Genomic DNA, 23,464 nt, shown 5'->3' on the forward strand with positions numbered 1-23,464 from the left:
GTGGTGAGCTGTGATTTTTAGCATCAGTGCCAGAGGAGACCCTCAGGATAGGAAATTTTCCCCAGGTCACAAATCCCAGCTGAGGCTTCTTCCAGATAAGGAGCTTCAGATTTGTCTTGGTAAGGTGGTCTGGAACAGGAGGAACATTTAGATGCCATAGGATTTCCCTAGAGGAAATATGATCCTGAGCACCTACACAGCTGGGCATCACCTTCATAACATACAGCACTGGATTAGCACTGGCACAGACCTCCTAGCGAGGTGGTTGATGTCCCAGGCCTGTCAGTGTTCAGGAGATGCTCGGACAATGTCCTCATTGCTATGCACTAACTTTTGATTAGTGCTGAAGAGGTCAGGCAGTTGGACTAGGTGATTTTTGAGGGTCCCTTCACACTGAAATGTTCTGTTCTGTTCTGTTCTGTTCCATTCTATTTTACCCTAAAAACACTGTCCTGCCTGGCTGAAGCACAGTTCTGCAGCAGATACAGGTGTCTCTGGTGGCCTTTAAGGAGAGAAGAAGAGCATTCAAGCAGCCTCTGGTCCTCAAGGGTGGAAGTCAAAAATCCTATTGCTGGCACTTTATGTGTTCTGCTCTTGCAAAATTCACAGAATGAATTTAAAACTTCATGTTATCCCCAAATCTGCTTGCTGTGGTGGTGGTGGTCCCAGCCTCCGTCCTGTCCTGTTCTCTGCAGCTTCAGTTCTGGGGTGAAGAAAGCTGCCTGAGAAACATCATGGTAGGACAGGTGTAAATCTTCTTCTGGCTCCAGAGAGGGGATTTCTCTTTGAGCTGGAACCTGGGAAGCACTGCATCAGGATGGATGGCAAGATATCAACACCAGGGGACTTTGTGGTGGAAGAGCGATGGAGGAGTTGACCCACTGTCACACACCATGATGGGTCAGTGTGGGGTGCTTTAAAATCACTGGGAAAAAAATATATATATCTATTCACAGCCAATGGGCAGTGTATATAAACTAGAGAATGTCATGGTGCTCCTGGTAAGAGGGTGAGGCTGGGCAGCATCTCAAAATGCCAGGGGCAGAAAGTGGATTTGGCCATAGCACATAGTGCCACCAGGCAGTTAATGTGTTTTGTGGCCCCAGAGTTTGGTGGCAGGCTCCCACAGTGCCCTGTCCTTGGACATTTATGGGATACACTCCAGCCAAGTGCTTTTTCTTTGTCCTGTCCACACCCCAGTACTCTTTTTCCACCTCTCAAGTGAGAGGAGGATGGAAGATCTCACACTTAGATATTTACAAACTGTCTGGGAAACAGTCTCACTGTTTCTGGTTCCTTAATCACTTAAGTAGTGACAAGAGTTAATGGTCCCTGATGCTTTTCTAGCAAATGTTCCTTGACATGCCATTTTCTGCACATCTCAATGATAGATGGGGAGCAAGAAGTCACTTTATGACAACCCTTCTCAATTATTTAATAAGTCAGATTCTAATAACCTGGGGGAGTCCAGTAGAGAAATGATAGAATAAATGCAGTTTTCCATTTATTCTGCGAATAGCTAGAGAGGAGAGTGGATTGTCCTCTCTCACATTGCCTGCCAGGTTGGGTTCTGGGACAGAGACTTTCTGTATTCCCGTCTCCATAGTTCTGGTAGTTTTTTGAGCCACAAGTGAAAGCAGTAAATGAAAATGAGGGTGCTCATGTACAGCAGTGTCACCATTTCTTGCGTCGCAAACATGCATGCTCGTGCATGTTAGAGAAAGTAGGCTGTGATTTATGCTGCCCTCGGTCCCATACATCTGTGGCATCCCTCTCTATCTCTTGAAAGGAACACCAAGCTGAGCATGCCAAATGCAGAGAGCATCAATCTGAGCGCAGCAGAAAGCCACTTGCACAAAGCCAAGGACACCTTCAGCTGGCTCCTGGTGCCAACCCCAAAGCCAGTTGCTGCCCAGCCTTCCCCTGCCTATTTAGCAAATAGGAGCAGGAACTGGGAGTGCTAAATGGTTAATCCAGACTGTTTGTTGAAGATGTCTCCACAAATGTTATACCATCTGGTGCTCTGTGCAAGCTGGAGGAGTGGGTGCTGTATTTTCATAACAATACGCCCTTCTACTCTCGCTGATTAATAACATGAAGCTATTTTGTCTTTGTTCTTTTGTATTTTAAAATATTTATATGAAGTCTTCTCAATGTGAAATCCAGTAATTATCTTAAGAGCTGAGTCAATAGGTTCTTTGGGCAGAGAAATTACACATGAAACTGAACAGTAAAAAGCTCAATGGGAAACATCTCCACACCAGCCCCAAGATCACTGAAGTCCTTTTTTGCCCTGGTTCTATTATTCCCATGAGCCTTTTACCAGATGTTGTTTGGGAGCAAGAGGGGCTGAATGCAAGCATTGAGGAGCTCACCTCCACCTGAATCATGGGGTGCTGGGTTACAACATCCACCTTCAGGCCAGGGTCACATCAGAGCAAGGTGGGTCCACTGCCTGCGGCCCCCACCTTAAATCTGCTCCAGGAGGGACAGCAGAGACCCAGAGCCCTACAACTCCTGCCCTGACATCCCCTTTTTCGCTGGGGTGAGCTGCTGCAAAGCCTGGGGCAGGAAGGGAGGTGAAAATGTCTGCCTTGAGCCTCCTGCATGGGGTGGTGGCCATGGACTTGCTCTCCTATGAAAGGGACGTTTAGGGAACACCACAGAGGGATAAGCTTCAAAGCAAACAATGTACATGCCCTCGAGTCAGGAGAAGTCCATGGTCCACCAGTGATCTCCAAGCCTGCACAGGAACAAAAGCTCCTGAATTATCTATCTACTTATTTATTTATTAAAAAATAAAGAATTAAAAAGGAGGAAAAAAAAAGGTTAAAAAAAAGGTCATTCCTAATACGAACTGAGAGCCAATCTATGTAATGCTGCATATTTGCAGGTGCGCTAATGCCAGCCCCTCTTTAGCTATCAGTAAATCCGAAACAGAGATTTAAACCTAACCACAGATACTCTGCTGTCAAAGGCACAATTCTTCTTTTTATTTAACATCCAGAAGATCCAACTCATCCAGGCAGAACCCTCCTGGTTCCAGCAATGAGCAGCTTGTGAACAGGGAGCATGGTTAAAAATGTGCAACTGGAAGGGGGATGATTTAAATAGTGCCGTTTGTAATGGTTACAATTAATAGGCAATTTCTCATCAAGATAAAGGTCCCTAGAAAACTTTTTTTTTTCCCCCCTGCAGGAAGCTTTATGACACCAAGCAGCTCCAGTTTTATGCTGGAAGACCCAATGAAATGCTTCCACCCTTCCACCTGGTGCCCATCGTATTTAAAGCCGTGGGAAGAGATCACGACACCACAGCACATCCAGCGTCGGGTTTGGTTGATTTCTGCCCCCAAAAACACCCCCACCTGCCTCCCAGCAGCCACCTGCAGAATTTTCCCCTCATTTCAGAGTTTGGCTTCCCTTCTCCCTCTTTTACCTGTTGTGCCCATGACAAAGTTCCCAAGTACAAACGAAGTGACCCCAGTCAAGCAATAAAGAAACAAATCCTGCACCAGCTATCTCCTATCTGACAGTTGGTATGCGGATGCTTCACTGGCTTTACTGTTTAGCCATGAAACCTTCATCATAAGTGTCATTTGGCTTTAACTTTGCAATAAGGTAATTATAGCACCATGCTTATTAAAAACAGACTCCATCACAGCCGACGTTGACTGATGTTGGTTGGAGTTCGAACTTGACAGCCAAGTAGGATGAGCAAGTGCATCGGGGTGCTAACGACGTTATATTGCAAATGCTGTTTATTTTCTGTCAGCTCTAAACTATGCAGTAAATAACACATTATAAAAAAAGGAGATCCAGAAATAACATTAGGTTAAAATGGAACCATCAATTATCCCCCTTCTTCAGCGTTTGGAAGATTTCTTTCCCTTTTTTTTTTTCTTTCTTAATTTTTCTTTTTTTATCTTGAAGCATTTGTGCAGGGCTTTTTTCTTTATTCATTAATTGCTTTCTTCTGACTCCTCTGTTCTGCTTCAGTGCCCATAAATCAATGTAAAAAAGATAAAATGCTACTATTATGAAATGAGTGTAAAACAGTATTTAAATAAATTTCCTTCTGCACACAGAGCCAAATATTTCCCTCCACCTTGGCTCCCAAAACATCCACTCCTGCTGAGAATGAGCCCAGTTTTCCTACCCCAAAGCAGACCTCAGCTCTTCCCTGTTTTAAAACCCTCCCCGAGCAAGGTGCTGGAGGGCAAACCCACAGTCCTGTGAGCCATTTTCTCCTAACACCCAAAAGGAGACTCAGCACCCACTTATACCAACACCAAATACTCCACATACAGCAATGGTCACAGCGCCTTCACCCACCCCTGCAGGTGGACACAGCAGTGCTGGCAGGGTCTGCCTGGAAGCCCAAAATATTCCTTATTGGAAAAGTGGGCATTTCCAAAAATCACCTCTTTCCCAAGAGGGTGTTTGGAGCTGGACTTTTTTCTCTGATTTTAAATTAAAAGTTTTTCACTTTTTAATATTTTCCACCTGGGAGAAGCTGGAGCAGGAGCAGGGGAACTAAGAAGGAGCAGTGAAACACCTTCCCTTCTTCTCCAGGCATTCAGAAAGAGAAAAATGAAAATAATTTAAAAAAAAAAAAAATCAAACTTGGTATTTGTTCTCAGAATTTCATAAGTGTTTAAAGACTTTGCAGATTAAATCAGCCCAAGTGGGGGGCTCGATTTGGGCAGTGGGACAGAAGTTGCTTTTAACGTGGCTGAGCCAGAAAGTTTGCATTTTACAGGACCAGTTCTGGAAACATGGGACAGCTTTGAGAAGATGTTAGAACAAGTATGAGATTTCCCATCTGTCCCTCTCTGAGGAACAGAGGCTGGTTTTGCTTGGAGACCTGTGGTTTGGGGGGGCTTCTGAAGATCAACATCCACCTCAGAGCCAGAGGAACCGAGTTCTGTTTGCGTTGAAGACAGTCCACATACAGGAGCACTTTGTACACTCCTCTCAACTGGGTTAAAGGGTTGAGACACTGGCCAAAAAAAAAAAAAAACCAGGAAAAGTGCACTTAGCTCTGCATGGAAATTCTTGCAAGTGCTGGGATGAGCAGTGGGCATTTAAACCCATGTCTGAATACCTTTGAAACCTCACTGATGTGAGTAATATTTTATTTAAGCAAAAGCATTTCACTAACATTGGCCTGCCCTATACCACCACTGCCAAAATAATTTGATTTCTCCTCAGTATTTAATTTTTTTAAATATTAAATTTTAATTTTTGAAAAATTAAATACATTTCCTTAGGAAAAAAAAAAAATAATCCAATTTGAAATAAATAATTCTGTCCCCTAAAGCATCCCTAAAACAGATGGGTTCCTGGAACTTGTGCCAAAAAGCTTAATTTTTACTCCGTTTCATTTCAGAATAAAATTATTTAAAGCAGCAGAATTTCTTGGAAAACAGTTTTCTGATTGCCAGCCCAGTGTAAACTAAGTGCCAGCTGATCAGTGTCATTTATTGACCCGATCCCTGCCCCTTGAAGATCTCTCCCACTTGTAGGTCAAGATCAAAGGGTCGAGGATGCTAAATATTCATCACAAAGAGTTTATTTGCATAGGAAGTACAGCCCAGCAAGATTTCAGCATTACCCGGCAGCTTTCTTCAGGATAAAACGATTGTGGGGTGGGGAGGGGAATTCTTTGCTGTTAACAATACGGTGCAAAAAGGTCAAAAAGAAATCCAGCTGCAAATTACCCAAGAGACCATGAGATGTGCCCTCTTCGAGTCCCCATTCCTGCGAGTGGCTCGCCATCCTCCCCCTGCTCTCGCTCTGTTATTTAAGATGAATCCAGGCAAAGCTGATGTCGAGCTCTCTGACCTTTTGGGGCAGGAGATGGGGAATAGTTAGGCTGGTGTCTGACACGCAGTCAGCTCTAATCAGAATAAATTACTGCTTCTCATCTGAAGCATTCTTCTGGCAGCTTCTAAGGGCCGGGTACAATTTTAATTCAGCTTAATCGGCCACAGACAGAACGTGGGATGAGAGAGGTGTCAGCTCATCTCAAAGCTCACTGCATTCACGGGTTTCAGGGGCACAACACCAGGCACAAGGCTTGGTCCCAATAAGTGCAGAAGAATTTTTGTTGAAAATCTGTTTTGGGGAAACTTTTGTTGTTTCTTGTGAAATTATTGGCTTTAAAACCTACTTCGTACAAACGTGCTTTTGAAGCTACATTTTTCTTAATATTAGAAACATTTGAAAGTACTCATTGATGAAGGAAATTATTTTGAAATTTTTATCCCATAAAGTAGGTCAAGTTAAGACTTGGAAACCAAATACAGGAGCTCTTCAGCTATCTCTGTATTGATTCCTTCATGAAATACTTCCACATAAAACATAGAGGATATTCTAGAATTCGTTGTTTCAATGCATCTCAGCAGTCAGTGAAGCAGAGCACTCAGCTAATCGTGTGATTTCCCATGACAGACCATGTCCCATCTGGGCAATCCTGACTCATCATCAAAAGAAGCAGTACAAACAGAATAAAAATGTTTGGTTATTTTTTTTCCAAAATAATTTTCAAAACGATGTTTTATACTTTTTTTTTCTTTTTATTTTATGGGGAGATTAAGCCTGATTTCATTTCAGCTCAGAACTGGAACAGCTGTTGGGTTGTCAGCATCTCTTGTGACATAGAAATACAACCACACGAGTTCTGACCAAAATCCCAAAATCCAAGCTACCTGTTAGCAAAAACATCCCTAAAACCTCCTGCTCTGAAAGGTGACTCCAGAAAACGGTTTATTTCTTCTTCAGCCTGCAACAAACATCCTCATCCAGCTCACACAGGAACAGAACATAATCCTTGCAACCCCAGGGAGTTGTTTGTTGGTCCATCAGAGCCACTGGCCTAAAGGATGCCTGGGCTGAGTTTTGTTCCTTCTTGACAATTCCTCTCCCCACATGCTTTTTTTTTTTTTTTTTTAATTTCTGACAGCCCAAAGATTGAATCCATCACATTATCTCTCCATCCTCTTTATGTAAAGTTGCTTAAAAACTTTGCTCATTTTTCCTCATAGAGAAATGATAAAATACCAATCACTGAAAGCAGCATGCACAATTGTGCAATCTACTCCTCCTTGTCTTCAGAGACACTTAACATCTATGAATTCTTAACCAGGAGCTAACTCTTCATTCATCAAATTCATCAATCATCTCAGTTGATACAAAATATTTTACACGAGTATATTTCCATATTCTCTCTGACTGAATTATTTTAGGAAATGATTTGAGCTGCCTACTGATGCCTTTCTTTTAAGAAAGAAAATCCCACCACTTGTAAGAAAAGTCCTCATCCTTCCTGAATCGGACTAGCGTGGATTATTTCTGGAGCTGCACCACTAAAGGAGACACACAGTCCAGGCAGAGCATCGCAAAGATAATTGCAGAAGAGCCATACTCAAAGGCACGTAGGAGACTACATCCCACCCATTTGGACATCACTTGTCAAAAATCTCCATTCACATTTCCTTTCCACTATCCTGTTACACACCCTTTCAAAGCTGTTATGATAATCTCCAGCCTGGGACAAAAATCTGTGAATGTTCCTACGCAAGCAGTTTACATCTCCTACAGGCCATTAGTTTCTGTATATTTAACTTGAAAACCACTCCATCATTTGGATACAATTCAGTTCATTAAAAGCTCATTTCACCTTCAAATCTGCCAAAACTTCTTGCAGTGGAGACCTGGGATTCTCCTCCTATATCCTTCCCATCACTGATCAGAATTTACAGAAGTACCACAAAGCTTTCTTCCATTAGGGTTGTAAAGCAGTAATTCAGTATTTCTGCCCAACTGGTATTTAAAAATGTGAGAACATTTTCAAACTCCTACTCCAAATATTTGAAAGTAATATTCGTAGATCATCTCCCTTTTCTCTCATGCGACCATGTTAACACTGCCTAGGGAATATTCTTGATCTATCATATTTTAGATCATGAGCATTTCTATATAGCTGCTGTTGTTTGCATTTATCCATCAAAAGAGTAGAGAAAATGTTTGTTTCCTCCTTGTTAGCCCTGGCCTTAAAGAATACATCCGAAATTCCTTTTTCTGCAGGCAATAATGCCACATATCTTCCACTGTCCCCATCACCTGTCCACTCTGCGAGGTGATTAACTCTATGATCACTATAAAAATGTTTTATTTAGTGGATAATTGTAAGTACTGGTATCTACCATTTCCAAATCTCTTGCTTTATTATCCTTGTTCAAGAAGGTCTTAATATTTAAGTGATTTACTGATCACTTAAAATGCCAGCCTACCCATTAGAAGGTACATTTCACTATGCATTGCCTAATTTTATACTACATTATTTCTTTATAAACAGACACATTACTCTGAAGCATTAATTAAACCTCTTTGCCCATTATGAACTCCATTTGGAAGACAACAACGTAACCACCGGCTCGTCCTGATGGATGGGTCTGAGGCTCCACATTTGGCTCACACCAAAGAGCTTCCCGAAGAGTGGTGCTACCGGGGAACATTACGCCATGGAAGGCAGTGATTTGTGGAAAGAAAGAGTTTAATGAATAATACATGGCATTTGCACTTCAGCAACCCAGTTTGCTAAACTATTTTGCATCAATAACCTGGTACTAAAAGGCTCTGTTTATTATTGCAAGCCTCTAAGGCTTTTTGAAATAGAATTACATCAGCCACATTTATAATACTTAAAGTTTGAAGCAAACTGCAGCTTGTTACATCACTGGAGAGAGCCCTCTCCCAACAGCATCTTCTGAACACATCTCTAGTGAAACTTTGAGGATTTTCATGCTTTCCAGCACAAAGACAGGACGTTTACTGCCAAGTTGGACAGGAGTGGTCCAACAACCATCTCCTTACCTTTTTCTCCTGGATTAGAAGTCCTCAGGGCACAACCACTCAGGATGAAGGAAGACTACCCCTGAAAGCCATCAGTAAGTACAAACTGTCTCCTCATTAGGCCTTCTACATGAGATTAATTCATCCTTCCCTTCCCAGCATCATCACCCCTGTTACCACCAACACTCATGGTGTTTCTTGCAACACAGGTACCCATCCCACAGGCTCAGCCCATTTCCAAAATCTGGGGGCTCCCAAGGCAGGAGGCAACCCCAGACTTTATGCTTTACTGCTCCCAACACCACAATGCCATCTTGCCCTGGAGCATCCCCCTCTTCTGAGCTTCTCTCCAAGACAGATAGCCTGATTTAGGAGATGGCCTGCAAAGAAATAAAAATCCAGTTCTCATTACTGGCTCTTGGTTGTTTCAGTCTTTACATATTTTCTTCTCAGGTGTGCATATCCTGAGCTATTGTCTTGTATGGCCCCCCCCCGCATCGCTTCAGAGGCCACAACAGACACTCCACAATTCAAGGATTCGAGCATTCAGGACAGCATTGTGCCCTGCTGCGTCTTAACATCCCCGTTAGAAAGTCAACATTTACCTACAGTAACACTGCAGGTGTATGCACAGATGTTCCCTGTATTTAGGATGGGAAATAACCATGGTTTTTCAGGTACCACTGTGTGGAGTTGACTGGGAAATGATTTAATGGTGGCCATTTTAAATGAAAAAAAAAAAAAAAAAAAAAAGCTATTAAAGGTTGTAGAAGTGCTGTCACAGTTGGAGGACTCTTGGCTGAGTTGAAACAAAGGCCACCCCATAGGGACTCAATTTATGACGAGCACAGATAACGCCAGGAGCAAGCAGCAGCACGTGCACCAGAGGCTGAGCAAAGCTTGACTTTGACTCACTGGAAACTCAACCACCGCACTGGGCACCTCACCCTGCGCCCACAGAAAGCAGCCCAGAGGGCTCCCAGTTAGCAAAGCCACGTCTCAGCTACACCCAAAGCTCCACACAGGCCTGGAAGAGACACAAAATGCATTAAAAGACAAAGGCAATGCAAGCGGGCTGGCAGCTCACGTTGCTTGCCAGCTATCGGCGTGCTCCAGAAGAAATGAGCTGACAGAGAAGGATGGGCTGGCAGGGCTTGACGCAGACCTCAAAGGAGGTGGCTGAACTTCTCACAGATTTGTCTCACACACCAACAGTGGGAAGATGCACATGCATGGAGCACACAGAAGCCATCCCACCACCTTCCCCACCATCCTCACTGCCCTGGGTCCGGGTGTGAGGCCACCAGCTGAAGCGTATTCATTCACACGTGAACCCTCTTAACACAGAAATCTCCCCAGAGGCAAAGGGAACTCATTTGGATTCAAGAGGAGAGCTATGAGAACAGCTGCAGAAAGTGATGGCTTGGGAGGGAGCTGGAGGCTTGGAACAGAGATAACGCCGGGGGACATTCATCTTCTGGCAATGAGAGGAAGACACGAGGGAGGAGAGCCAGGCTGCCGTGGAGGTGGACAGAGCTGCTCCAGTGCTCCCCAGCCCTCCCACAGGCACCCCAACTGGTCAGACCCTCACCAACCAGTCCTACCAGCACCCCAGGGCTTCCTCCAGCCTCCCAGCGTGTACAGCTTGCCACGTCAAAACAACCCAAGTGGAATAAAACACCCCTCTTTTTTTTTTTTTTTCAGGCTTTATGTTTACAATATAAAAAAAAAAAAATCCAAATCACAAATTGCAGCCCTCTCTCATCAGTTACATAATTACTCTGCTGCTGCTAATTAGCAACTGACTGTAAGAATATCTTTTATCCCAGAAGCCGTCCCCTGTTTGGAGCAGGGCTGAAGGCACAACCCAGCACCACGCTGGTGCTGAGCAGCCCTGCGGACACATCAGCTGGCCGCTGCTCTCCCCGCATTCAGAAGCTGTTGCAGGGCATAGCCAAGAGAAACACAGAGCGATGGTCGATTGAAAATGAGGAGGAAAAGCAAACGCTTAGGAAAAACCCGCTCAGCTGCACAAAAAAGCTTACCTGGGCCAAACAGTGACAAATTGCTCGCCCCACTGTCAGACCTGGAGACCTTTTCAGCAGAGATAGAGGAACATGCTGAGAAATGCCAAGTTACGCTCAGCAGAAAGATCTGGGACTGATGCAATTAAATCCCTAAAGGTCTAAGGGTAAATACAGCCGCGGTAATGAAGAGGGACATCGGACTCCAGATAATTAAATGTTCATTTTGATGCCAAGGGGATCAGAGTCCAGAAGCAGAAAGCAGGATCCTGCCTGCAGCCAGCAAAGGGAAGGGCGGTGGGGAATGGAGCAAGGTGATGATGAGGACGGGGCCAGCCTCAACCCTAAAGCACCTGGCTGCAAGGGACACCACAGGGAATGTAGGGCAGGTGGGAGGAGGTCTGCAGGGACCTCACGCCATGGGGTAGGAGCAATATTTGAGGGGAAATGACAGAAATCCCACTAAATCCATGCAGCATCATAGCTACAGTCAACGCAGGGGGAAGAGCACAATTCCAGCACACTGCAAACAGCTGCAGAAAACTGGGGGATGTGGAGGAGTTTTCTCATTCCCAGTGACAGACATCAGAGTGCTCTTGTTGAGCCAAGGTAACAACCCCACAAGCAGGGTTTACAGTAATGCGTGGAGACGGACAGCTTAAGAAGGCATTTAGCAGGGGTGAGGGACAGGAGCATCACTGTACCTGGATATTTCAGTCACAGGTGCACAGCCCCAGAATTGCCTGAAATATTCCTTGCAAAGCTCAACATAATTACAAAGGGTAGGCATTGTTTGCTACAAAAAATAAAAATAATATAAATAAAACACAGATCCCTGGTGGTTGGATGGTGGCATTGCCTGAGCATCCTGAATTTCCCTTTTCCTTAGGCCTAATGCAACCACAGCACCCTGGGCTTCAAAGTGAACTCCAAAAGAGAGATTAACTTCATCACCATCAGAAGCTGGGTTTTTTTTCATTGTTCACGAATATAAGACAACTGTAATTTCATTTCAAGGGGAAGAAAAGCAAAAAAGGCACGTGGCACTGCTGGTTTTGGCACAAGTTTCCAGGAGATTCTTCTTCCATCACTGCAGGAAGGGGCTCTGCCAGACATTGCCTGCAGTGCCTGAACCTACAGCATGTTGATAGCATCTCCTTCCCAGATAAATAAAAATTAAAAATGTGTAAAAATTAATAAGATAATATTAAGAGGGGAGAGCTTCCACTGCAAATGGGCATTTTCATTGAAATGATGAAAAACAGAAAGGAAAAAAAAAAAAAAAAAGCTGTTCAGTGTCACTGAAGATTAGTCATTAGTGACCACTTCAAGGAAAGGAAGTCATCAAATCACGTCTTTCTTCCCCCAAACAAAGCAGTTTTGGGCAAATGAGTATTTTCGTCCTGGAGCACCTGCTGGCATTGCCAAGCAGGGGCACGGAGCAGGCAGCAACCTCCACCAGCTGATTGCTCTTTGTCCCAAAGGTCCTGGCTTTCAGGAGCAACCACTGCCTTCAGAGGAGCCTCGAGCATTAAACGTGCCTCAAAGAGTGGCCATGGGGCAAAGCCAGAGCTCACTTGGAGCCTGCAGCCTGCACACCCAGCCCTTACCAAGCGTGCCAGCCACAATTTACAAAGTCACGTCACTCCCTGCTGTGACCTCCTCTCAGAAGGTGCACGGCCACAAGACGGACCTTCCCGAGCCAGCAGTGAGGTCAAAATGAAACACCCTGAAGCACCAGCAGAGAGGTGATGGTTTTTTCTCCTCTTTAAGAATTCAGCATCTAGAAACATGCGTGGAAAGGGAGCGCTCACAGCAAGGCTCCTGGTCTATACTTAGACTAATTACTTGCATCTTAACTACTTTGCAAACCCACAGAGAGAACCAAGTTAACTATTTCCCCATCTGAGGCTTTATTTTATTAATGAAAGCACCGCCAGAAGAATGACATGTTTGTTTTAATGATCCTGTTCCCCTAATTTACACAGCGCAGTCACTCAGGCCCTGCGTAGATTTGCAGATCAGCAAATGAACCTTGTTAGTGCGTGTGTGCAGCTCACGCGGGCAAAAACACTAACTAGCTTGATTTGCTGATCAGCAGATTTGTGCGATATTTAAATGCCTGTACAGCTCTAATTCATTAAAGCAAACCTAATGATTTTCCCATCAGCATTTTCACACCACCCCTTGCTCCCCTACAGAAGCGGCGGCTCGGTAACGTGACAACTCTGCCAGCACAGAGCCGTGGGACAAAGACTTCAGCCTGCAGCACAGCAGCAATCCTGCAGCACCTGCACCCTGTGGGAAGCACCACGAGGCAAACACGGGCCCCACACATGGCTCAGCCCCACCAGCATCCACCAACTACCGCAGGGAGGCTGAGCATTGGCTCCTGAGGATGCATCTCCCAGCTTGTATGTTCCTTGCATACTCTGCTCAGTGCTCTTTGCAAGCTAATTCTCCTCCACCAAACCCCTAAACTGATATTTTTGGCTGTGAACATGCAGCTTCCTTCAAGCACACGGCCTCAGGTGGTAATCCCAGCCCTCCACTTTTATCCCAGGTATATAAATGTCCATCACTTATATTGTGTGAGCAGAGGGGACAGGACCCAGAGCCTTGCAGAGCTCCGGCAACTTCACCTCAAGAGGCAAAACCTGGAGAAAGGGTCAGAACTTCATTATTGAAAGCTGCAGCTTCCCAACCAGGCAGGCAGCAAACCTGCACAGAGAGAAGCGGTGCCAGTTGGAGCAGCTGTTAGGAAGGCTTTTTTCTTCTTCAGAAAACAAACAAACAAAAAATTAAAAAGACAGACACCGAAGATATGGGTAATCAATATGAAAAGATTTTCCTGAAATTACCATTACGTTTTCTTTTGCTGTGACGCTTCCCTCTCTTTTCATGATTTATTTCCTCAAACAGTGAAAGCTTTTGACCATGGGGAAAGCATTCTCCGCATCCAGAGCTCTCCTCCAAAACATCGCTTTTCAGACAACATGAACAAAAAATAGCGATGCAGTCTCACCTTGTGGAGCTCCACACAAACCCTGCCTGAGGCTGCCCAGCCCAGCAGCTCCATCCCATCCCTCCTGCCTTCCCCTCACTCTCTCACAAGCTCTCCTGCCCTTCCCAGGCTGCCTGTGCCAGGCTCAGCCTCCCCAGGTCCTCACCTCCACCCCAAAGGACTCGTGCCCAAGGCCAGCACTCACACTGGGCATTTCCTCAGGCTGGAGAAACCAAAGCCAAATCCCCTCCCCGGCCGTTGGCGGGTGCTCCATTTGGCAGATATCTGGGCAAACCAGATGGATAAATACCCAAAACGGACACTTAGCTCAGCCCTGGCATTAGCAGCTATACCTTGCACACAGATGGCATCTCACCCTTCCCTTCATCCTAATTCCATTCTTCTGGATCCTCGCAGACATCCCTTCTGCAAACTGTACCTTCTGCAAACGCATGCATAGTCAGGATGGAAAATAATTGTGCAGCTCCCAAGGAAAAGAAAATTTTTCCCAGTCCCCAGAGAGGAAGAAAATTCATGCACAAAGTGTGCAAAGTGTTCTGCTTGCCACGGGGTGATGAACCCTGATGTATGGGCAGGGACAGTGGTGTGAGCACTGCTCGGGGTCATTTCACAGATCCCACAGCCCCCGTTGGTCTGCAAGGAGTGGTCACCGTGCAGAAGTTAATTAATATAGAGCACAAGGAAAGGAAAAGCACCCACCAGCAGGCACCAGAAGCAAGCAGTGCCTGCACAGGACACCACCAGGCTTTGGGTCCGACCCAAACAACCAACACTTCTTGCACTTGTTTCGAAGCAAGCCTTCAAGTGAGCAGCAGAAATACAGCTGGTCACGCGTCACCGCTGCGAAATGCATTAAGCCATTTGATTTAATAAATGATGCAATTACAATTATACATATTAAACACGACTGGCCGGTGTACAGCCAGCTCCCGAGCAGCGTGTTGCAGAAAAGCTGCTCTGTCAGCGTACACCGGGCGAGATGAATTAACCAGACACACCGAGGGCTTCTACGGGGAAAGGCAGACGAGGCACGTCCGCGTGTCCATCTCTATTAACTCAGCCCCTGCTTGGATTTCTGCCTTTGTGCCAGGAAATGGGATTCCTGCAAGGGAAGGCACAGAGCACATCACCGGCAGACACGGGTCATCCAGCGCATATACCTCGCTCATACAATGCACCCTGCTAACAAAGTCTTGTGGCATCCCTCCACCAGCACTGCGCTTGGTCCTTTTAGGAACTGAGGGTCAAGAGATGCTACATGGATAAGCGTAAATGAAATTTCAGTGACTGAAAATACACTATCCTTTTCCTGCCCCAAATATCATATCATCATGAACAAAAATTATTTTTTTTTTAAATGTCCTGAACTTTGCAGAGATGCAGATATGTAGGTATAGAGCACAAACCCCCATGAACAAATGCACCAGCCTCCTGCAAAGCAAACTAGAAATAAACAAAAATCTTGTGCTGTAGATTTACACCAGTCCCTTGCCACGTGCTTGCTGTTGCTGGGTGTGTGACCAGTCCTAGCAGTCAGAAGTGATCAGGGTGATTGTGGTGCTCTAAACCCTGAGTGGGCCAGCTCAGCTTTAGTGGCATTAATTAATGTTTGGCTCTTCCACAGCCCACCTCTTCCTCCTCTGGGGCAGTTCCTCTCACTTGATCCAACGATTTCAACTTCTGAGCCATAAGTCCAACAGAAGAGGAGACCCAGAGCTTTCCCCTTCCTATAGCCCAGGAGAACCCACCCCGTCGATGCATGGAAACTTCTCCCAAAGCGGAGGCCAAACAAGCAGATGTTCCCCTGCCTTTGAAATAAACAGCACAAAAACGCCAGCAGCTTGGGTTGCCCTGTGTGCTCAGGGTTTGGTTTTGTCTCGTGCTCCATCTGGGTCCCTTGTGCTGCTCTCCCAAGAGGTACTGTGTCAACGTGTTATATTTGGGCATGAGGAAAAATAAATAAATAAAAGTGAGCAGCCTCTCTGGAATTCCTTCGTTTGCCATTTTTATCATCTTTAAGAGCACCTACTTCCAGATGGAAATGCAGACTGGCATGAACTGCGAGCCTTCCCTGCTGCCTTCTGTTCACTCCTGCTTTGCCAGGAGAGATTATGTCCCCGGACAAGCTGGAGCTTCACGCCCGCAGCAGACAGCCCCATCGAGTCAGTCCTTCCCGGGCTCATTTTAGCCATTTCCATTAACTTTTGGCATTTGTTTACAAGCCCGTGGTCTGGGTCTGACAGATCTATATTTACCAGACTACATTAGGATGCTGTCGGATTATTTCTTTTTAAATGGAGAAATAGGGTATTAAGAATCATTTTAAATGAGAGCCTTGATGAAAATATCATTGCACTTCTCTGCGAGGGGCTCGGTGCCATCCCCTCGTGGCCACGCTGCCACAAGGGCACCTTGCAGAGCTCCGAAACCGACTGCGCCCGCTCCAACTTCACCCCGGTGCCCCCAATCCCAGTAATTACTGCTGCAGATCTCCCTGTCCCCCAGCACGCTGTGCAAATTGACAAATACGTTCCTGTCTCCCAGCCCAAAGCCTCCTCGCTAGCAGCCAGCAGAGAAAATCCTCATCGTGGAGCAGCGCAGAGCCAACGCGCACCGAGCTCCGCAGCGTCGCGTGCAAACGAGGGACGGAGCTAACTCGATTTTAACGGCACTGGACTGAGAAGCCCAAATCTAAAAAAAGGTAAAATAGACAGAGAAGGATAGCCAGTTGTCATGGCAACAGCGAGATATGAAAGCAAGAGCTGATGGAACCTTTACAGTTATTTAAATGCTTATTATAACATTATGCAAAACGGCTGAGTAAAGAAAGCGGAGAGGTTAACGTACTTATAAGAAAAACAGTCATCGTGGGATGAGCAAGGTAACAATTTATAAGTCAAAAATAAGGCCTTGTTTAAATAGAGCCATTTGAAATAATGATATAATTATGCCCTCTTAAATTAAGAAGGGAAATTTGTTTTGAAGAGCGGAGGAAGGAGGGGATTCTTGTTGGGCCACAGCGCTGGGTGCTAACTCTCTGCTCCCCGACAGCACAAGTCCTCCTCCAGCATCTGCCCTTTGCAGCCCTCAGCCCCAGAGGGATGGCGTGGGGCAAGGCAGAGGCATTTCTCATGTGAACCAGCACTATTCCTCCTCTTCCTCACCAGTCTCACCATGGTGTTTTTGTTGTTTTGCAGCAGCTCTGTTTGGGTTCCCACTTTTTCCCCTAGGGCACGCTGCGCTCTGAGCAGTGACACAGCACGAGCACAGGTCACATCATGGCAACGCAGAGAAGATTTGGGGCCAGGACTTCCTCTGAAACTCATTTTGTGCAAAACCAAGATATTGCCACACACAATCAAAGGCAAATCAAGGTGTGTCAGAACAAGCTCAGCACCCCCAGAGACCTGCTATGTCCCCCTGCTTTCCTGGTCACCCACCCCTTGTATGAGCTCCATACATCCAGAAGGATTTATTACCCTTCTTCCTGAGAAGAAAGGAAAGAGATTCTTGTGACTTACCTCTGCAGTCCCCATAATTCACCCAGAGCCTGGATCGGGCCAGCCTGGTGGGGACTTTCTTCTGGAGAGGCAGGCAGGAGCTGAGCAGAGTAAATCCCAACACATCTGTGCCCCAGTCTTCGGGCTCGGCTCCTTCCTACAGTCATTTGTCAAGCGCTTTTCATCTGAAACATGATTCTGGGATTCAATTACTTTATAAAGTCAATATTTTAGGTCACAGCTTATGCATCAGCAAAGACATCTCCTGGGATTCGAGCTTAGCGCGACGCAGCTCAAAGTAATGTTCCCCACGCTGCTCCAGCTAAAAAAGTCAATAAGGTGCGTTTGTTCCCCCCACATTTCACTCTCAGAGGCTGCAAAATTATTGTTCACTTTCATAAATTTAAAGCTTCAAGAAGGAGCAAGCATTCCTGGCCGCATTATTTCCAAGGAGATAAGAGAGGATTGCTCCCCTGCTTCCTCTCCACGTTCTTGGCAGGTTTTCACTCCCGCTGAGCTAATAAACAGGCACCGGTCAAAAGATTTGCTCAGGATGGGTTTGCCCATGGGAAGGGTCAAAGCAAGGTCTGGAGCATCACCGAGCCCCTGTGATGAGATGAATTTCAGGTATCAGAGACAGATTTTCAGCACTGGAGGATCACCAAGCACCCAGCCCATGGCCTCAATCCAAAATCCCCAAAAAAGGCAGAGCCCCAGCTGCACCCTCTGTTAGCTCAGGTGTCCCAGGAACATGCAGAGGGGCTAAAGATAACCCAGGGTTGGAGGCAATGAAAATCTGAAGTATTTGGGCACGGGGGAGAGGAAGGAGCCCTGCTGAAGACCAAATCTCGCACAAGGAACCAGAGCATGGCACAAAGCAGAGGTGTCAATGAGGGGAAGATATCAGGATAAGCTGGTTAAAAACACCCTCAGGCTGGAAACTGAGAGAAGGCCTCTAATAATCTAAAGGGAAAAGGCTAAGAGAGCTTTTTTGTAATGTATAGGAGAGAGGGAGGACACCTGCCTGGTTTTTGGGTGGCTCTGGATGGATTAAGGAAGGTGGCAGGCACAGCCCTGCAGCAACAGCAGAGAACGGGAGCTGGAGCCTCCCACTATTGCAGCTTTGTCACCACGCAGTACAAATATAACTCCTCAGGATGTTAATTAAATGCTTCAGGCAGTCTAGGAATAAAAGTTCCACATTTCATTCAGGATGGGGGCTCTGTCCCGCCTTGTTATGAAACCGAGCTCGATATCAAATTAAATACTTCAAATTATTTTTTTTCCCTCCTGAAATCACCCAAACAGTAAATTTTGAGTCTTTGTTTAACAGGCTATCTATTGATCTTTGCCAAGGCCACAGCACTTCATAAATCTCCACTGAAGCCAGAAAAGCATTAAAAAAAAGAAAAAAAAAAAAGAAAAAAGACGGGATTAGAAGTTAATGCAATTCAGATCACTTTCTGAGAAATACTTTCAAGTCCAGCAGCATATTTTCAGCAAACAGACCCCCAGGAAGCCCTCCTGCTCAGGGCACACCACAGCCACAGTGCTCCAAGACCCAGGAGCATGAGTGCGCCCATTGCAAGGTTTGGGCTGGATTTCGGATTTCAGATTTCATCTGGCCCCCACCACCCGGCTCTCCTGCCTCGAGGCTCAGTGGGGAGCAAAAATGTGGTAAAGGTGCCTTTATGCCCTCAGAAAGAGGAAGAGCTTTCACCACCAATATTCAACAGGAATATTCAATCTGAGCTCCTTAGAAAGGGAGAATTGCTAATTAGCTTAGCAGCTAATGAGGATTACCCAGCCTGGGCACCTTACTGGGATTGCTCCAGCTGGGGCTGGGGCTGAGCCCTCCTGGTGCTGAGCAGAGCCCTGAGGGTGGCTGAGGGAGGTGGTCGGCCACCCAGGGCATCCCCCCAAAACTACCCCAGCCCCAAATCAGCCCCAGCAGGGAGAGATGAAAATCCTCAGGCCCTGCAATGGCTCTTTGTGCCAGTTTTAAGGCGTGCTTTAGGAGCTTTTACCACCAAACAACCACGGAAGGCTATTCAATTAACAGAAGTTAGTTAAATGAGAAGACCAAACAGCAGCAGCACCACGTTTAACACCAGATAGAACAAACACTCTCCTTTGACACTCTTTACCCATTGATAAGGTTTGATAAAGCTGTTAGCTTCACGGGCATTTTCTGGCAAATGAGCCATAAAATAGGAGAGTTTAAGTATTATCCCTAAATGGCAAACCTTCCAATTATGCTGGAAGAAAAATTACTACATCCTGCTAATTATAGCATCCATGGCTTGGGTTTGTTTGAAGAGAAGCTCACTTCATTTAAAATAAATACCAATTTTGAAAGCAAGATGGGGGTGCAGGGAGAGAAGAAGGGAAATGGGAGATGAGAGACCTGGTATATGTGAAGCAACCGCGTGCAATGGGAACACGCTGCAGCCGGTGCAGGGCACCACATCCATCCTGCTGGGACAGCCCCATCTCCAGCACCCTCTTTAAACTGGTCCAGAGCTGGCTGCCAGCCTCCTTAATTACCTCAGGGATGCAGCATGTCCTCGCAGCTCCACCCACATCCCAAAATCGGGGGTTCTCCACCCAGCTCTGAGCTGGGACCCGCAGCCAGCAGGGCAGTGGCAGCAGCGGGATGTCCCACGTGTGCCAGGATCTGTCATGGTTTGGGGGATGCTCTTCTCCTGCTGCCATGGGTAAGACGAGATGTGTAGGTGGATGCAGGTGGAGTTGTGTGTCTGCAGGTGGAGAATGCCCCTCGGCTGCATTCCCCACAAGGGGGGGCTTCCCCTGGCGTGACATGATAAAGACAGCAAGAAGTCCTTGGGCTTAATTCTCAATAGAAGGATTAATTTAATAATAAAACAGGGTGGTGTTTTTTTTTGAAAACACCCAAGTTTTCAGTGAGAAGAAGCAGCAAAGGGGAAAAGAGCAGCAGGAGCAGGTGTGAGACCCACTGCTGCTGATAGCAGCACCACAGCATGACCGTGCCAGGCTGAACCAAGACAGGGTTTTGGTTTCTCTCATTGGTTTCTCTTTCTCCTGTGTCCTGCCCCACGTTAGCCCAGGCTGCAGGGAAGCAGAGAACGTCATGCCATTCACCAAATGGGCTCACTCACTGGAATTTAGGGCCTTCTTTTGAACAGCATTGAGGCCTTTGGCCCTTCGCTGCCACATTCGAGCAAAGTTTGTGGCCCACCAAGGTGTCAGGAGCTGCTGCAAGCTTGGCAGAGGAGAGGCGAACAACATGTGGTAGAAAAGGGCCAGTTTCATGAAAGATAAAAGCGTGATTTTGAGGCAACATGCTGGCTCTTTTTGGTTACAAACTGTTGCATTTTGTGAAGAGGTCAGAGGAAGGCCGGTGCTGGGTTTTGCTCCATCCTTCCTTTTACTCTTATGCAGAGGCATGGGGATGAGGCACACAGGAGGAGAAAGGAGTTGGGTGCAAATCGCCAACAGACTGAGAAAAATACAAGTAAAACTCAAGACATAAACCTTCTCTGAGATTATTTTTAAATAAAAAGCTAAGAAGGAAACTTCTAACCCTCCATGAGGGGTTTGTGGGATGGAGGCAGGTGCCATAGGGAGCACCCAGCCCTGGCGGCTCGTGGAGCAGATCTCTGGGCACCGTCAGCTTGGCTGCCAACCCCAAAGCACTGCTTTTTGCAAGGATCCCACAAAAGGCTCTGTTTTGACTGGCAGTCCTGCCTGCGAACTCCCTTGCCCAACACCGAAACCAAAACACTGCAAGGCGTGCAAACAGGCGAAGAGAAACAGTTCTGAGATGGGCAGGGGATGAATATTCATGGCAGTATTTTGGTTGCACCCAGACTATCTTTATAGCACTCCAAGGCTGGAGCTCGAAACAGTGACAGCAAGAAGAAGCCTAATTAGCATGAGAGATAGTAATTAAGGATGCAAGTGGAGTAGACGCTGTAACGAGGGCGGGAGGGCACCAGTGACACCCTGCCCATCCCAGTGCCTATCCCAGCCCCCTAAGCTCAGTATTTCCCTCTGCTTGCACAATAAAAACAGAGCCCAGCACACTTAACACACAGACAGGTGCCCAAATCCTGACACAGGAATGTTTTGTAAGGAAAAAAAAAAAAAATTAGGGCTTTGCTGGCAGGCAGCCCCTTCTGCTCGGTCAGCAGCAAACACTGCATGGTGAGCAGACCGCACAAATGCAGGCTTTGGAAGGGCTGTTAAGAGAGACAGATTAAAAACTGGGGCTGTAGGATTCATTAACAAAAATGAAGAGGCAGTGGGGTGGTGGAGAGACTTCTGAGAGCCCTGTGCAGGGGTTTGCCTCCCCAGATCAGGGCATTCCCATGGCACGTCGCCCATGCTCGCTGCTGCAGACACCTCGCTGCGTGGTTGTGTGCAGCCTGTTGGACTGGCCCACAGGTCTGACCACAAAAATTCCCTTAAGCTTCACCGTAACAGCTTCTAAAACAAAAGGAAAAAAAAAAAAAAAAAAAAAAAAGCCTGCCCTAAAAGTCAGAGACGAGAGGAGCTGTCTCAGCAGACTCAGTGCAGTGCAGAGCAGCTACATCTGGAGGCAGCCACACATCCCCAGGAGCAAACTGTGCCATCCCCAAACTCTCTGGGATTTTCCATGTGGGCAAAACGTGGGCTGAACAGGATCAGGAGCTAAATCCCCCAAAAAAAGGCACTAAATATGTTAATATCTATCCAACCCGCTGAGCCAAGTGACAGGTCTCCGGTATAAATGCAGTGCCCTTGTGATAAAAGTGGTCATACTTTCTTCTAGGATTTTCTGAACCCTTTCACACCAGATATGTCACAGAAGGACTGGCTATTTTGAAAGCACTGGAAGTGCAGGCTGGTGATTTTTAATATGCATTGCATTTTATGGCTCAGCTACCAGGTTAATATGCAGTGTCAAGGATTTCAATGGGACTATATTTATAAGCATCATTAATTCATGTGAGTTCATAATAATCCCATAATATGGAATTAGCAGTATTCTGCTTTATCCAAGATGCTATTAAGATATATATCACGCAAAGACCAAGGCTGTTCTGCGAAGCAAAAATACAAAGGCAAAACAACTCCAGCAGCATGTTATTAGTAGATGAAGTGTTAAGGAAGGGAAGCTCGCTGAGCAGAGGTGGAAGCTGAATTTTCTCTGCTTTCCTGCATCACCACCGCTGCACAAAGAGGAACACGACCCAGATCTCCACCCTCGACACCGAGCCCGGGCAGGGCTCAGCCCACGTTGTCCCCGTGCCACTCAGCTGGGTCCCCAAGGGCACCTGGCAAGGACAGGGGACCTGGGCAGCTGCCCAGAGCCTGCAGAACAGGCGCCAGCCCTGCTCAGGATCGCATTAGGTATACAACATCATTCAGCTGGGAGCAAAAGCCCTCCAGAACGTGTTATTTCTTAACCACCGTTATATACTCTGAGAGGGAAGCATTCAGGAGGAATTAGGAAAAAAGCAGATAAATGAGCAGGGAATTCAGGACTGGGCTCCTGGGACTGGAATGGAAAAACCCACAGTGCTCGCTGTAAAACCTGCTGAAGATGACTGCAGTCGGCTTTGCTCCTCTAGCCCCAGGAAAGGGATTTCCTGGGACTGCTTCGCAGTTGCTCAGTTTGGGAACAGCTCTAAAGAGGACACCCAGCATCGCCTCTGGTCCCAACAGCAGCCTGCAAGCTTTGCTGAGCACCATCGAGCAAAGCCTCCGCGAACACCACCGCTCACAAACCACGCCTGTGTTTCTTTTTTTTTCCCCATAAAATTGTTGAATAAAAAGCAGAAGAGGAAGCAAAATATTTCACCTACAAAGCACAGAAAGAAGCCCTGTGTGGATGAACCTGCACCCAAAATATCAGCGATTTCCCACGTGGGGTGGCCATGGGACCTCTGCAGCACTGCGCCCACCGGCCACCAGCGTGGCAGCCCCTGGGGGTGCCCCTGGATCCGGCCAATTCACCAAGTCTGGGAGAAAACCCACCTCCAGCCCTGCAACAAACCAGCACACAGATCAAAACCTTGCTCTTCGGCTTTT

The 23,464-nt window shown here is 46.5% G+C and overlaps 1 long non-coding RNA gene across 2 annotated transcripts; it reads right to left on the reverse strand.

Annotated features, from left to right (window-relative positions):
- Positions 1-3,877: 3,877 nt before the first annotated feature.
- Positions 3,878-19,089, reverse strand: LOC137856649 (uncharacterized). 2 transcript variants are annotated; one of them, XR_011096685.1, is made up of 3 exons: positions 17,429-19,089; positions 5,723-5,846; positions 3,878-5,001 (listed from the first exon to the last, which is right to left on the reverse strand). It is a non-coding gene; the product is annotated as an uncharacterized lncRNA (long non-coding RNA). The 2 variants fall into 2 exon arrangements; XR_011096686.1 differs by lacking the exons at positions 3,878-5,001; positions 5,723-5,846 and adding an exon at positions 8,158-9,238.
- Between the last annotated feature and the right edge of the window lie 4,375 nt (positions 19,090-23,464).

Source organism: Anas acuta, chromosome 5 (genome assembly GCF_963932015.1).
Source record: "Anas acuta chromosome 5, bAnaAcu1.1, whole genome shotgun sequence".
Lineage (NCBI taxonomy): Eukaryota > Metazoa > Chordata > Aves > Anseriformes > Anatidae > Anas > Anas acuta.